Genomic DNA, 13,054 nt, shown 5'->3' on the forward strand with positions numbered 1-13,054 from the left:
TCTTCCCTCTTCACCAGAGTCTCCAAAAAGAGAACTTCCTTTGGCTCTACCAAACCAAAAAAGACTGCCATACTCAAAGTCCCTCCCTACTCCTTAATGTGTATCTTTATCCATCTTCCAGATGCTCTCTGACTCTCTATGATTAAGTTCTGCCAACTAGTTGATAACACTACCTCCTGACCCAAGGTTGATTTTATTTAATTAATGCAAACTCAAACTCAGAGTTTACAGTGTTATCATCTATCCCACAATATTCCAGCTTACAGAGGCAAGCACTTTACTGACAGAAATATCTTCCAACCCTCATGAAAACGTTATTAAAGAGATAGTTAAAAGAGCTCTTGTGTCATCCAAGTTATTAAAATTCTTAACCTTGGAATAGAGAGATTGCTCAGAGGTTGGAGGACTGGCTACTCTTCCAGAAGACTCAGATTCAATTCCCAGGACCTACATGACAGTTCACAACTGTCTGTTAAATTTGTTCACAGGGGATCTGACACCTTCTTCTGGCCTCCACAAGCATCAGACATACACATGGTGCACATACATACATACATGCAGGTAAAACTCCCATACACATAAAATAAATGATGATAATGATAATAATAATAAATTCTTAATCATTTATGATGACAAGCTTTCTGTCTTCTTTTTAAAAATTGTATTTATCCATTGAGGGTGAACATGGCCAAAATATATTTTATGGGCTTCTCAAAGAATTAATAAAATACAAAATTAAATTTTCTATATTAAAACATTGCATTCTTGAGATAAAATTTCTACTCATTGAGGGCCAGTAATTTTATAGAATGTAACAGAAATCAAAACATAGAAAAAATGAAATTAATGTTTATATATGTACCCACATTTTCTTTGAGTAAATAGACTTAATTTTTCATTACCAAAATGAGTATATTTGCCACTAACAAGTTACTTACAAATCCTCTACTCTTTTCATCTTAGATTTCTCAGCACTGCCTCAGTTTCTTCAACATTTTAGTTCCTAGCCAAACATCAGGCTCTCGGGCTCCAATCAGTGGCTCAGTCTTTTGACCTCTTTTGCTGGACACTGTCTTACAGACTACCTCTCCCACTTTAAGTCATCATACCCTAGATCTTGTCAATAACCACAGAACTTCTATTCTCTCAATGTCAGAAATCTCACACTGTGATTGCCACCTCTTTACCTGCCGTCACATTCCCTTTAGTGCACTGTATGTCCTGGTTCTCAAATCTCACCTATAATCCCATTATATTTCAGAAATCAACGCCTTCCATACAAAGCACTTAGAATGTCTCCCACTACCATCTCTACTCTCTTAACTGCACAATGCCTATAATATTGACTTTTCTCTCCTTTGACATTCTTTACCTGACCATCTCCTAGCTAAGGGCATTAACTCCTTTTTTTTTTTTTTGGTATATTCTATCCCTTCCTCACCTTCAACAGATTATAAATCCAGGAATCTTTTTTTCTCTCTCTCAATAGCTGCTCTTTGTGCAATCTTTCCAGCAGAATGCATGCATATTTCCATGCCAAGGTGAGTTCTTTCCTTCTCTAATTTTCTCCTCTTCTAGTTACTTACCTTATTGTTTTCCCTTTCTTTTCTATAGACCCCATGAAAGGAATGCTAATTGTGCAAGGTAGATCCAGCTGACTCTTTTTTTCTTGAACCCACTTCTTTCATGTTTTGCCTTTAGACTACCATGAAATCTCTGCAAGGTTCACAGCTGTTTTCATGTTTCAAATCTCATTGTAAATTCCTTTGGATTCCTTATTCTGCTAGAGCTCCCCGCAGCAGATAATCAGGTCATCTCCCACTTGGCATGTTTTCCTCACTTGGCTTTCTGGGTATTACATGAGTTCTTTAATTGTATTAAAAGAAAACTATCAACACTGAACTCTTGTTATCTGCCCAATGCTAATTTGTGATCTTTTTCATCTCAGCAAATGCTCAGGTCAAACATCATGGTTTAGACCTTGACTCCTTTGTTTAAAAGAACATATCAGATAAATCAGAAAATTTTGTTGCCTCTTATTCAAAAGTGTACAAAATCTTATGGCATCCTTTCTCCTTTAGTATTATCATCTCAGTTTAGTCCACTATTGCCTCTTATGTGGGTGATTACAAAAGACTCAAAAATTTCCTATGTCCTTTCAGTACAGTAGCCTTTCTTGATAACTTGGTTAAATTCCAAGTTAGATCGTGTTATTTCTCTGCTAGAATTTTCCGATGGCTTTGCTTTTATAGCAAGAGGCAGTATTTGAAAAGTGACCCGTAAATCTGTAGACAAGCCACCTTTGATAACCTCTTAGTAGCTTCATTTTCTGCTTTCAACTCTGATGTCTTTACTGTGTCACCCTGGCTTCCTATCTCTATCTATCTCCCCTCCCCTTTCCCTTCCCATTCACCCTTCCTCTCCCCATTCCCTTCTGTCTCTCCCTCTCCCTCTCCCCTCTTCCTGATGTTCCTTCCTGAAATAGCATGACTTGCTCACTCCCATCTTTCATATCTTCTCTCAAGTAGTCTCTTTCAATCCGTACTATTTTACCCACTTTATGGAAAACCCCCTCAATTTCTAGCCTCTGTTCTCCATTCTTGCTGTGTCTTTCTGTCTTTCTACTTTCTTCTTAGTTTTCTTTGGCATTCTTCTCTGGCTCATTATTTACCCTTTGCACTAGAATGTAGCTTTTATGAAGGCAGGACTTTCTGTATGAGTTATTCATCATTATATTGCTAGCACCTAGAACAATGCTTCACAAACAGTAGGTGCTCAATAAACACTGAATGAGTGAGTGAAGAGTGAGTGAAAGGAGAAGGTATCAGGTTTTTGGTTTTCACAGTAAAATATATAGATGAACACTGATTTCAGGTCAGCTTCTAATCTGTTAAGCAACCACACCCCATTTTTGATGTGGACACTACGCCCATGATCAACTCTAGTTTTTAGATCTTGTTAAGTCAAAAGTTCCTCACTGTGTGTACATAGATTTATTTTCAGAGTCCCACCCACAGTCTCTTACCTTTTTTATTTTCAACTCTATAACCCAAGTCGAGATAATTCTGGATCTTGATTTTCTTTTATCTTACACTAAGAGATTGCTGTCTAGCTTTGATAAGCTGTGGTATTTTGCTTCATTTAAGTTTTGCAAAATGTTTAATAAGACAAAGAAGATTAAGAGTCCCTCTGGGCTATTGAAGCAGAAATGGGGACAGATTGTATTTTCCAACAATAGCTGCACCACTACACTCTCTTTTTATACCATGAAACTGATAATATTCCATAATGAGTTTGGATATGAGTTCCCTTCCCTTGAAGGCAGATTATCTTTTTCCTTACCTCAGTTGCCTCGGTCAATTAAGTAGGATAAAGGTAACCCTATTGACTTCTAAGACAACTTAGTGGTGACAGCATTCATCCCTGGTTTTTCCTGCATTGGAACATGAGGATCCCCAACTGTCAGGTGAGAATTTCAACTGTGTAAGTCCACCATGATAGTCTTAATGCCATGGAGGGACCACATAGCAATTAAAGCTTATGGTGCCTCAGGAAGTTAATCACATAGCTGTTTAAATCTCTGTAATCTTGGCATCACATATGTGAATGAAAAAGACTTGAAATAGCCCTAGTTTGGGCTAGCTACTATCTCACTAAAACTCAATGAGAGACTCCAAGCAAGAATCATCAAATTGGGCAAGATCCTAATCCTGATTTTCACAAAAACTATGGAGATAATAAACTAAGAGTCTAGCTTTATGTCATTGTCCTTTTGGGTGATCCATCATAAAGCAGTACATGACTAACATCTATTGTGTTACTATAGGTACATGGCTGAGATGCCAATGGGACAGGGTTCCATTTCACTGAGTCAGTTCTTGTACATTATGTGTCAGAAGCACTCAAGGTAGCAAAGAGTATTTGTACATTCATTGGCATGTGAGAGATTCAAGTGCTTTTCTTCATAATTTCTCTGAGTGTTTAAGCTTCAGAACACAAGACTGCTTGATATGTTGGGGGCTGGAGAAATTGCTCAGCATTTAAGAGCACTGGCTGCTCGTCCAGAGGACCCATGTTCAATTGTTCAATTCCTAGCACCAACATGGTGTCTCACAAACATTTGTAACTTCAGCTCCACAGATCTAAAGCCCTCTTCTGGTGTCCATGGATACCAGGCACATATGTGGTCCACAGATACTGGCAGATTATCAATACACATAAAAATAATAAAAGTCTTAAAGAAAATCTTAAAAATATAATAGTAGAAGAGAGCTGAAGGACAGTGAAGACAACTCAAAACAAACTTTCAGAAGTTATAGGAAGAAGCAATTGTGAATTGTCATCTGCATTTTGCTAAAACTGCCCACATTTGTGATTTATTTCAGGAAAATTTGACAAAAGAAAAGAACTATTGCTTTTTCAGTCTTGACACAAAATGCATTCTAGGTCAGTGTCTCCCAGGCCCATCTTCCTAACATCGTGGAAATGTCACATTCTTATAACTTTTCAGCTCTCCAGGATAGTGTTACCTCTTAATAACTTTCTGCAAATTTATATTCTTACATTTGAGTGAAAAATAGCAAAGCTCAAACTCTCATTCTCTCTTCTAATGTTTGATATATTATCCCCTTTAGGTCTCCAACATTTTATATGGGATTTCAATTGATTTGTTCTTCCTTTTTTTTTTTTATTGTAGTCAGTCTGACTTTATTTAAAGCTATAAACTCTACATTCAGTTTTTCATTTAAGAAGATATTTCCTCTTCTTCTGTGCCTTTGCTCATCTTGCTGTCATAACACCAATATTTTAAAGTGATTTTTTAAAATAAGTTTCTGAAGTCGACCCACAGATTTCTAAGCATGTGCTCTCCAAGAATAGACAATTTATTTATGTCTCCTCTTTCCTACATTTCTCTTTGTGACAGTTCAGTAAACCAGTTTAATCATAATACCTGAAATATTACTGTTGACACTTACTTAGAGAGTAGAGTATACAGAATACAGAAAACTAGTCAGAAGTGAGTTAAAATAAACTTAATTAGTTAGTTTATTTATTTTTTCACAAGTGAGAGAGGTTGGCTTCCTTTTATTCCTCCTTTTCGTAGAGTTTGATTATGCACAGAAATATCAGTAGCCAACAGGAGAGTAAAGGACAGTATTGTTAATATGGCACTTACATGGTAAATACCAGTCTTATAAGACAGAAGCTGAGGTACTTTCTGTTCTAGGGTCAATGTACATTGTCACCCCTCTCCTGTTTCAAATTGGAGTAATTCCACTGAATATTTTAATATATGTTTGCAATTAAATTAATCTAATAACTTCTCCCCAGTTGGGGGCAAGGGTAGTTCTTACTCAGGGTAACAAGAAGTGGGATAAAGTTATCATAGAAACATGAAGTGAGAAAGAATATATGGACCTAAAAATGGCCTTTTAAGGTATAATTGCTATATGCTATTATGAGATTTTATGTGTCTCATACATTAATCCTTCTGATACCAACTCCTCTTTTAATTCAAGAAATGAATTAACAAGACAGAGAAGGACCAGAAACTACTTCTCTGGTGTTCTTCTGAATAGTGAGAAGAGGAAGGATTTACTATAGGGCAGGCAAACATAACTACACATAGTTTGTCTGCTCTAGATTCTTCCCTAACATCTAATTGTGCTAGATGTATCAGTAATTGAGCTTGATTGTGACTGGCACTCAGGAAAAATGTAGTAAGTTCCCACAAGATTTAACAAGGTTTATAAAAAATGTTAACATTTATTATCTTTTGAGAGGCTACAGGCCTAGTAGGTGATTCTGCTAATCTTGGTGGGGATCTCTCATTTACCTCCTGAGAGCTGGTGGGTCCTTTAGAGTCTGAGCAGTTTAAGATAGTTCTAGCTGGAGTGGTACAGATCCTCTATATCTCTGATCACCACAAAAGGCTAGTGTGGACATGTTGTCTGCTTGCAGAGAAACCAGGGCACAAAAGTCTGAACTTGTGCAGTATTTCCTGGTACTTCCTTGATCAGGGAACATCATGTAATCAAGATACACTGTGAGAAGAGAACAGAAATTTGCAGAATGTGGAGACTTCAGGGATCCTCTTAAAATGGACCATGAATTCAACAAGAGAAGTTCTGTGTAAAGACAACCCACCAACCGCAATTACTGTCACCTCTATAATCTTTAAGTGTGTGGTCATGCATTGGAATATGCTGGATCCAACAAGGGCCGCACCTTCTCCCAGTAGCTATCAGTTACATATAGCTTTGCATCTAGGGGTGGGATTTCACGCCCACCTCCCCACTTCACGTGGAATTTTGTCTGGCTTGATCTTTCATACAGCTTGTGTGTGCTGTCATGCTGCTGTTGAGTTTATATATACAACTGTCCTATTGTGTCCACAAAACAGTTTCCTGATAGTCAGCTTCTGCCTCTTACTCTTACAGTCTTTCCACTTGCCCCCTCTTCTGCAATGACCCCTGATTCTGAGGAGGAGAGGATATGATACAGATGTCCCATTTAGGGCTGAGCACTCTGCAATCTCTTATTGCCTGTACCTTTATTCACTGTAGGTCTCTACTTAGTCAACATCTAATGTAAAAAGAAGCTTCTCTGATGAGGTTGAGAAATGCACTAATCTATGGGTGTAATAAGGAGTCATTAAGAGTTGTTTTAAGTGAGTACATTCCATGTTTGTCTTTCTGGGTCTGGGTTACCTCACTCAGGATGATTTTTTTCAAGTTTCATACATTTGCCATCAAAACTCCATTGTTTTTAATAGCTGTAAATGTACCACATTTTGTTTATCCATTCATTGTTGAAGTACATCTAGATTGTTTCCAGTTTCTGGCTATTATGAATAAAGTGTCTATGAACGTAGTTGAGCATGTGTCCTTGTGACAGGATGGAGCATCCTTTGGGTATATGCCCAGGAGTGGTATAGCTGGATCTTGAGGTATATTGATTCCCTATTTTCTGAGAAACCACCACATTGATTTCCAAAGTGACTATATAAGCTTTCACTCCCACCAGCAGTGGAGGAGTGTTCCCCTTGTTCCACCATCCTTGCCAACCTGAGCTGTCACGGTGGTTTATCTTAGCCATTCTGACAGGTGTAAGAATCTCTAAGTCATTTTGATTCACATTTCCCTGATAGCTAAGGATGTAGAACATTTCTTTAAGTGTTTCTCAGCCATTTGATTTTCCTCTGTCAACAATTCTCTGTTTAGATCTATATCCCATTTTTAAATTGGATTATTTAGTTTGTTGATGCCTAGTTTCTTGAGTTCTTTATATATTTTGGATATTAGCCCTGTGTCAAATATGGAGTTGGTGAAAATCTTTTCCCATTATGTGGGCTGCCTTTTTCTCCTGTTGATGGTGTCCTTTGCCTTACAACAAATTTTCAGTTTAATGTGGTCCCATTTATTAACTGTTGATCTTAGTCACTGTGCTATTGGTGTTCTGTTCAGAAAGTTGTCTCCTGTACCAATGCGTTCATGGCTATTCTCTTCTATCAGTTTCTCTTCTAGCTTCTCTCCAATATCTCTTCTTTCAGGTTTGTATATCTGATTTGTACTCACTTATAAGTCAATATTGTACTTGATAACAGCTCTTGAGGGAAAGGTATCCTGGCCATTGGAAGCCAGTAAATACCTGTCGGTGTTATAGATCTGAAGGGAAAGATATCCTGGCTGTTGGAAGCCAGGTAATACCTACAGCTCTGTTCCAGTGGAGGATGGTTTTCCTAGTAATGCAGCAGTTCTGCTTCTCTCCAGGAAAGCTGTTACAGTTCTGCTCTATGCTGCTAAGGGAGTTTCCCCACAGAGAAGTAGCAGCTCTGTTCCTGTTCCAGTAAAAGTTGTCACTTCTCTACCCTACTCCATTCTGTCCTCCTCAAAACCTCATTCAAGAGATTTATTGGAAGGGAGGAATTCAGGAGAGTGGTTGCCTTTGCCAGGGTAGAAAAAGGCAGCTTCAAACAGCACAAGTATAGGACTTATATAGGGTTTCTTAGGGGCAGAGTTTTTCCAGAGTGAAGGTTTTTAGAGTGGTAATTGGTCAGATTTCAATGCCTGATCTTGGACAAGCTCAGAGATTGGCTGGATTTCATGCTCAGGGATTGGTTGGTTTTCATGCTGAGTTGGCCAGGGACAGGGTGGGTGTGTTTCTTTGGCCCTGATTTCAGGACCAGGGTGTGTTTATTTCACTGGCCCTTTTAAACATTTTGGCTCTGGATTTAGGGCCACTGAATTGGCTCTGGTCTCAGAGTCAGGGTGTGTTTCTTTGGCTCTGGTCTCAGGATCAGGGTGTGTTTCTTTGGCTCTGGTTTCAAGGTCAGGGTGTGTTTCTTTGGCCCTGATTTCAGAGTCAGGGTGTGTTTCTTTGGCTAGCCCTTTTACCCTACAGATATTAGCTGTAAAGCAAAAGATAATCGTACTACAGTCCATGGACCCAGAGAGGCTAAGAAACAAGGAAGACTTAAGGGGAGAGGCAAGCATCTCCTGGGAGGGGGAAATAGAATGGATTTCACTGGTGGACGGATGGTGGGTGGGGTTGGGAACAGGAGGGATCAACTGGGGAGGGAGAAAATACTGGGAGAAATGACAGGAATTGGGGGGGCCTTTAGGGGCAAAATGCAAACCTAGTGCAAGGGAAACTCCTTGGGATCTACAAGAGTAACCCTAGCAAAGACTCCTAGTAATGGGGAACATGGAGTCTGAACTGGCCATCTTCTGTAACTAGGCAAGGCCACAAATGGAGGGATTAAGACACTAACCAGTCAGAAACCTATGACATACAGTTTGTGCTGCCTGCAGAGTGTTCTGGGACCAGAGCCTAGCAGAATCCTCATCCAAGAGACCAGAGAGACTTCATCTAGCAACTGATGGGAGCAGATGTAGAGTCCCATAACCAAACATTAGGCAAAGAGCTCAAGGAGTCCTGCAGAGGAGAGGAGGAAAGATCAGAGGAACCAGACACCAAAAGAACACAGCCCACAGAATCAACTGAGCAGGACTCATGGGGGCTTGTAGAGATCAGGAAACCTGTAGGGGTCTGACCTAGGTCCCCTGCATACATGTTATAGCTCAGTAGCTTAGTGTTCTTCTGGAATTCCTAACAGTAGGAGTGAGTTTGGGTCACTGACTCTTTTGCATGCTTATGGGACCCTTTTCCTCCGGCTAGATTGCATCATCCAGCCTTGATGTGATGGTATGCACCTGGTCTTATTGATGTCTCTGGGAGGCATGCTCTTTTCTGAGGGGAGATAGAGAGGGCATGGATCTGGGGAAGAGGGAAGATGTGGGGGACAGAGTGGGGGAGGAGAGGGAGGGGAAACTATGGTTGAGATGTAATGTACAAGAGAATAATAATAATAATAATAATAATAATAATAATAATAATAAGAAGAAGAAGAAGAAGAAGAAGAAGAAGAAGAAGAAGAAGAAGAAGAAGAAAAAGAAAAAGTTGGTTTAAGGCCCACCACCTCACAGCATGACCTCACAGAGTGGAGATGTGGGTGCCACAAGCAAATATGTGATGGAGCTATGGGAGAGAAAGAGAAGCAGAGTGGTTTGTACTATATGAAGAGAGGCAGAACTAGAGACTCCATGGTGGTAAGGAAAAGTCTGATGTTAGAGGCCTGTGTTACCACCTGAGGCCATGATGATGTCCAGGCCATGCTAGTGCCCAGGGCCATGTCTGGCTCCATGTCCCTACTGCAGCTAGGGTCTGTGTTGATGTCAAAGGCCTGTGTTACCACTGAAGGTCATGCAGGGAGAGCTGGCCCTGGTGGCATGGATTCGGGAGAACTGGTCCCAGCACCTCACCTGTGCCATGGAACTAAATAGAGACTTCTCAAAAATGAACCACAAACATCATCAACTTTTTATTTCTGATGTCATGTCCATAGACCTTTCCATGATAACAGTAATAATTTTCTAGATCTGTGATATGCAAAATGGTTGCATCTAACTGCACAAGACTGAGTATAATTTAAGTAAAATAAAAGAAGATGAGTTCCTTAGTGACCACAGACACATCTTAAGTTTTAAGAGCTTGCAGTATACTAATGGCAGTTCCTGGTGTCCCACCTTATGTCAATGAGGTGAACATTGTCCCGTTTGTAGCACCTTGGAGTCTCAGTAGGTCAAAATGATGCATTAATTTGGTAGGTTCTAAGCATTACTTTGCCCTATTAGGAACTGACTTAAATTGATTAGATTCAGCCCCAACCAGTATTTCTTTTAGGAAGGTTTAGTCACCTGACACAGTGGGAAAAGTCCATTCCCTTCACCTCTCACCTTAGAGACAACCTGGAAAGCTGCAGTGAAACCACATCTGAGCTCTAAGTCAGTCTCACATGCAGATTTCAGTCAAATATGTCTAAGCATGCACTTGGCCTGTTCTAAAGGGCTTAACCTTCATCTCTCCCACCAGGTGATTCTTCTCACCTGTACTGAGGTTAAATGGACAAATTAAACACGTTCACTCACAAGTGACGTGGCTCTGTTTGGGCAGTGCTTGCCTAGCAAGTGTGAAGATCTGATTTTCATTCTCATCACTGAATAGAGTAGGTATGATGCCCTATATCTGTAATCTCAGCATTTAGGAGCTGAAGGCAGAAGATCATGAGTTCTAGCTCAGCCTTGGCTATATAGTAAATTTGAAGCCAGCTGGGAATATATGAGACTCTGTCAAAAAAAAAAAGAAGAAAAAGAAAGGAAAACAAAGCACAGATACTCAAGTTGTACCATGTAATGCTTTGCTACTCATAGACAATGATTTTGCAATCAAGCTCTTTAATATAGACATCACCTAACTTGGTGGTGAGAATATTTGCATTCTACTCCTAGCAAATTAGAAGTGTGCAATGGGTTTGTGTTAGCTACAGTCACTGTATTGCATGTTAGATCTCCAGAAAAGGTTCATCTTATAAGCATTAACATATGTCTTTTGACCTGTGTCTTCTTCCTCAGAGTTTGGTAATTACCATTCAAATTTGTTTCTGTGAGTTTTACTTTTTTAGACTTTTAGACTCAGCATAAAAGTAACAACAAATGATGTTTGTCACTTTTATGACTTATTTCACTTAGCATTTTGTCTTCCAAATTTATCCAAATTGCCACAAATGAAGAGGTTTCTTTCTTGTAAAACTATTTTTATTAATTATGTGAGAATTTCATACAATAGATTTTGGGCAGATTCATCCAGTTCATCTCCTTAATTCCTCACAAATCCACTCTCACTCCCTCATAAACTTTGTGTCATTTTATTAATATTAAATAACCCATAAACTCCAATTTATGCTGTCCATATATTTCTGAGTAAGACGACTTCCTCCCACTATAGTTTTGTCCACCTACCAGGGGCCACATATCAGGGCTGGTCAAACCCTAGTGTAAGGTTTTCTTCTTGTAAGAGGCTTAGTAATATTCTTTTTTATACATGCTATATTTTCTTCACTCATCATGTGTTGATCCACAATTAGACTTAGTCTATATTTTGGCTATTATTACTAATACTAAAGTGATCATGGGAATGCAGAAATAACTTACAGATTGTGGTTTTGTTTCTCTTGGATATATACCCAGCTTCCATAAAATGTTAACCCAAAACAAATGCATTGGTATCCAACTAAGCATATAATAAACGTGGGCAATCGCTAATCTTTTTCATTATCTGTTAAATGTTGAATTATGAATGAATCAGGCTGACTATAAAATTCCTGGGAAGAATGAAGAATAATCTGAGTTCTACACCCCATGAATGTAAAGAAATGGATGGCTTTTGCCGATTTCTGGTACATTCAAACATCTTGAGCACCATTAATGTTGCCAATGACAATCCATTTCTGAAATCCATTGTGATCATTAAGAAAATTGCTAGCCTCACTAGAGAAAATTAATTTGTGCATCAATTATTCTAATTAAGCAGGCATTAGGTGGTGTTGTGAGATCAGCATTGCTGAGGCACTTAGAGTAATCATTTTCAGAGTGCAGGTCTTTGATGGAATATTAACAAATCACCTAGCAGGTGCATTGCTTCTGAGGGTAACCTACCATTTTAATAGTCTAGAATAAAGTAAATGTGCATATATATATATGTATATATATATAGAGAGAGAGTATATTTTCACTGAAACACCTTAAAGAAAAATTTCACACCACTCTTTACATAAATTAAGTTGAAAAATTACTATACTATCATGTCATTAAAATTATGACAAAATTTATGTTTTCCCATTTTTGTTTTTCTTCTGGTAAGAGTTTTGTAGTGATTTCTAGCCTTAAAACATTTGTACTATAAAGTCTGGCATATGTAATTGTTTTTAATTAGAGTTTCTAAACTTTTGCTGATTTTGTTCAACATGTGATCCAATTTATGTAAACATTTCAAGGAAATGTAAAGAAAATGATTATTAAATTTTGTTTAGAGATACATATTTTAGTACTTCTCCAAAAGTTCCAAGTGTTATTCTATATTAGTTAAATTCTTGATGTATTTATTTATGTCTCATGTTCTTCATCTATCAAGCATTGACAAAACCCGTGTTAATATTCCCCCTTGCTTGTGATTTTGCACATCTCATCTTAAAAGTTTTAATTTATACATTTAGTGAACTGTTACTTTATGTACAGCATTTTATGACTGATAAATTTACATTACAAATATATATTTTAGCAATAAAAATGACATTTTAATTTGAATCATCTTTCATTCAGCAGGAACATAAACTTTTGGTAATTTATTATTAATGTTATTCAGAAAGGGTACAGGACTGGCATAATTTTTGAAGACTGGTAGGCTAAAGACATTAGTTTTCTCCCTTCCTAAGAATAGTGAATTGACTGTGTAAAATTATTACTGGTGTATGGTCTTTTCTAGTTTTCCTAGGTCAGGCTCCATTATCAGACAGTACTTATATTCTTTTATTTTGCAGTCATGCATTTTCATGATTTTATTTTCTACCAGTTCAACAGTGTAACCAGCAGTGGTCTACTGAAGACTTCTTGAGGTCCTCTGTTTAGTGGCTGTTGTGAAGATGTGAGGCTATTTT

This window comes from Peromyscus californicus, unplaced genomic scaffold, assembly GCF_007827085.1.
Source record: "Peromyscus californicus insignis strain IS unplaced genomic scaffold, ASM782708v3 Scaffold_7__1_contigs__length_154581171, whole genome shotgun sequence".
Classification (NCBI taxonomy): Eukaryota; Metazoa; Chordata; class Mammalia; order Rodentia; family Cricetidae; genus Peromyscus; species Peromyscus californicus.